The following is a 4,195-nucleotide window of genomic DNA, read 5'->3' on the forward strand; positions in this document are numbered from 1 at the left end:
CCTGGGACAACTTCTACAGACACTTGGGAGGCGGTGACTTAGGCCGTGTGTGGGACTCTTGTGCCCGGTACCTACGAGTAGTCCAGCCGTCCGGCGGAACACACCCAAGTGGGAAAATTTCCTAAACGTGTGGGAGACGGGACAAATTTTGTTTTCCCGTCCTGAGGACAGGAAGAGATGTAGGGGCGTCGGACCGACGAGAGTTGGGCACCGGTTTAAATGCAAAACTAATGCAACTCTTTTGGGCTGAGGAGTGTCGACAGTAGTCGTACTCCCATTGACAATATACAAATATCGGGTATCAAAATATACATCATTGTTTGTGTGGTAATGCGTAATCTATTGGGATAGATTTTATAATTCAATTCATACAAAGACTTCATACAAGACAAAAAATAGGGGGCACATCGTGTAACAGTAAAACAAACAACTCTTTAGATTATGAACTTATTTTTTGAAAGCTTGGGAGCTTGAAAAGACATCTAAATGTGCCCGTAGAGTCGTAGAAGTAGAAATAAATTTGTCAGGACAAACAACCTCCTTTGTGTCGTTTCCCAAAAGCGCCCTCTGTGACTGGATCCTGAACTTCCTGACGGGCAGACCCCAGGCAGTGCGGGTGGGAAACATCACATCCTCCACCCTGATCCTCAACACCGGAGCCCCTCAAGGCTGCGTGCTCAGCCCTCTCCTCTACTCCATGTTCACTCACGACTGCGTGGCCACACACAGCTCCAACACCATCGTGAAGTTTGCTGACGACACGACCGTCATCGGCCAGATCACAGACGGCGACGAGACGCGAACAGAGAGGAGGTCGAAAACCTGACATCTTGGTGCCAGGATAAAAACCTCCATCTCAATGTCAGCAAAACCAAGGAGCTGATTGTGGATTACAGGAAGCAGCAGAGAGAGGGACCCGCCCCCATCGCCATCAATGGGACTACTGTGGAGAGAGTCAGCAGCTTCAGGTTCCTCGGGGTCCACATCACTGAGGACCTGACATGGACTCTTCACACCACCACCGTAACCAAGAAAGCTCGACAGCAGCTCTTCTTCCTCCGCAGGCTGAGGAGGTTCAACATGGACTCCAGGATACTCTGCAACTTCTACAGGTGCACCATAGAGAGCATCCTGACCTTCTACAGGTGCACCATAGAGAGTATCCTAACTGACTGCATCACGGCATGGTACGCAGCTGCACCGCCCTCAATCGTAAGGCTTTACAGCGGGTGGTGAAAACTGCACAGAACATCACCAGGACGGAGCTGCCATCCATGGAGGACCTTTACTCCCAGCGGCTCAGGAAGAAAGCCCTCCGAATTATAAAAGACCCCCATCACCCCAGCCACAAACTGTTCTGTCTGCTGCCGTCTGGCAGGCGGTACCGCAGCATCCTGACTAAAACCACCAGATTCAGAGACAGTTTCATACCACAGGCAATAAGACTGTTAAACACCTGAACTGTTGAAACAACATCCATAACATTCATCTGCTACTTAGTGATTATTTATCTATTTATCTAATATATCATTCCAATAGCTTGCATATAGACTCTTATTGCACTATTTCACTTTTTTAAACTATTTTTATTTTTGTATTTACTATTTACTTGCACTACATTTGTCTGTGTATCTGTGTTATTGTGTTGCACTGTTGGAGGAGCCTGTGACCTAATATTTTCATCGGCATAACTACACTGTAGCTATGTTCGTTTGACAAAATAAAGAACCTTGAACATTTTGGAGAAAAATAGATTTTTGAAGTGCAACTTTTGAATAGCTGGTCAGTTTAAATAAATGCCTTGAAACAAAACACACACTGACTGTGTGTAAAGGGACACAAGCATGGAGGAATAAAGACAACTGGATACAGAGTTTGAAGCAGGGCCCTGTTCATTCCTGGGAAAGTTGCTTAGTGGCGCATGAAGCCAAAGACAAAAGATTTTGGACGATATTTATATCTATTCCCTAGCCACTACTTAACATCAGGTCACGGCTCAGCTAGTCACATGACTGGAAGAAGGAAAATAAATCTGGATACAGCTACCAGCGTATTTACAACTTAATGAACTAATGTTTTAGCTAAGGGTTTTTCAATTTCAATTCAATTAGGAAGTTGATTCAACTCCAAATATGCTCATTTAAAGACGGCTCTTCACAATAGAAGTCAAAGTAAAAAAGTGTTTCTGGGATCCATGGCATCAAATAACACAGAAGTTGTAATTTCAACGTCTGGCCCAGATGAACATTTGCATCAAAGCCTGTACTGGTGCTCTTCCTGTGGGTTTAGGCACAACTTGGCCAGCTGGTTGTCTATAAAGGCCATGCAGTTTGTGTGTTTGGAACAAGCACGGCTGCAGTCAGAATAATGCTCTTTTGTTGGTTTCTGTCTAAAAGGGGCTTCAGTCAGACCCTACTCCAACACTCTCAGTCTCAGAGGTTCTTTGAGCTGTTTTCTTCACATAATCCTTGTTCAATTTAAAGTGAGCTGCTGTCCTAATTTGCCGAGCTATAAATATCCCAATGTCAGATATGCTTAGACCAGCAGAGAAACAAGGGGAAAGTGAAACATTGAAAGAATTAGATGACGAAAAACAACGACTGACAGAAAAAAAGGAAGCCTGACGGCATGGGGAATGCACTGGTGGTGGAGGGGAAACACTTCTATGAGACAGGTATGTATTTTTGTGAATCCCCCCACCGCAGACATCGACAATCACTCCCCAGAATACCTCGAGCGTGGTTAAGCATTCAAGTGAGCACCACTGATAGTGTTTAAGGGTGGGAAGCTGGGGAGAACAAAGCAGTGGCAAACAACAAACTTGGCATTATCAGAGGCTAGACGTTCTTTGAGGAAAGCCAAGACGAGTCTTAGAAAGGTAACAAATACCTGCCCGCCTGTCATAGAAGCAGACAGCATGACAATGGTTAAGAGATGGTAATGATAGGCCTTGCATCTATACGTGGGTCCTGTGGGAATACCTTGCATTCATTGATCAAACAAGCTTAGGGTCAGGGACAAGAAACTCCTTTTCCACCCCAACTTATCCCTCCTTCCTTTCCTCTAATTTGGCAGGGGCCTCTGTCCCCCCCCCCCAGGTCATTGTCATTAGGAATGTGGGAACACCACTTGAGCTGTTTAGCCCCTAAACTCGAGCCCCACATTCACTCCCCCTATCACTCCCAATGCCAGATAAGTAATCCTCGAGAGAACCTGATATAGCAGAGATCACATGCTGAAAGCGGCTGTTTGAGGGGAACAAATCAAAATGGGGATGTTTAAAAGAAGAGTTAATAGAGAAAAGGAAAAAAGGAGATACATTATCCATGTGAAAGAGGAGGCTTATCAAAGACAGCATCTTTGACTTTTGTAAAAGTTGATTGTGAGTGTCTTGAATAAAGAAAACTAGTGATAACTCAACAACTCAATGCCACCCACCCTACATCAATGGTAAAAAGGGTTAATGAAAGTGTAGTCAAGTCTGTTTATATTATGAATGTACATAAGTAGGGATGTCCCGATCACCTTTTTTTGCTCCCGATTCGATTCCGATCATTTGATTTTGACAATTTGCCGATACCGATTTTTCCCGATCCGATCTTTATGCAATGCATTGAGAAAAAAAAGAAAAAAAGCATTCAAGTTGTCCCTTAAGGTTATTTTTTTATTTAAATTGGATATTCTATCCAACATGGATATAGCTTCTTTCTTTCACAGCAGCATTGGATCAGTTCAGTTGTGCAGCATTGGATCAAAACAAAATAAAGCTTATCAGTACTCGTTAGCTTACTGCTACAATTAGACACTGCGCCCTGCCCACTCTGTTGCCAGATTTGAGAGAAATAAGCAACCAGGTCTATGAAAACAAGCCCCAAAGAAGCAACACATACATGATGTTCTGTNAGAAGCATTTCAAGGTCCTGGAGTGGCCTAGCCAGTCTCCAGATCTCAACCCCATAGAAAATCTTTGGAGGGAGTTGAAAGTCTGTGTTGCCCAGCGACAGCCCCAAAACAAAATCTGCATGGAGGAATGGGCCAAAATACCAGCAACAGTGTGTGAAAACCTTGTGAAGACTTACAGAAAACCTTTGACCTCTGTCATTGCCAATAGGGATGTCCCGATCACCTTTTTTTGCTCCCGATCCGATTCCAATCATTTGATTTTGACAATCTGCCGATACCGATTTTTCCCGAT

The 4,195-nt window shown here is 44.2% G+C and overlaps 1 protein-coding gene across 1 annotated transcript in view; it reads right to left on the reverse strand.

Annotated features, from left to right (window-relative positions):
• mgat4a (alpha-1,3-mannosyl-glycoprotein 4-beta-N-acetylglucosaminyltransferase A) overlaps window positions 1-4,195 on the reverse strand; it is a 59,224-nt gene that overhangs the window by 25,883 nt on the left and 29,146 nt on the right. The window lies entirely within an intron of this gene.

The sequence above is a fragment of the Notothenia coriiceps genome, unplaced genomic scaffold (assembly GCF_000735185.1).
Source record: "Notothenia coriiceps isolate Sejong01 unplaced genomic scaffold, NC01 NC01_scaffold00011645, whole genome shotgun sequence".
NCBI classification, from domain to species: Eukaryota; Metazoa; Chordata; class Actinopteri; order Perciformes; family Nototheniidae; genus Notothenia; species Notothenia coriiceps.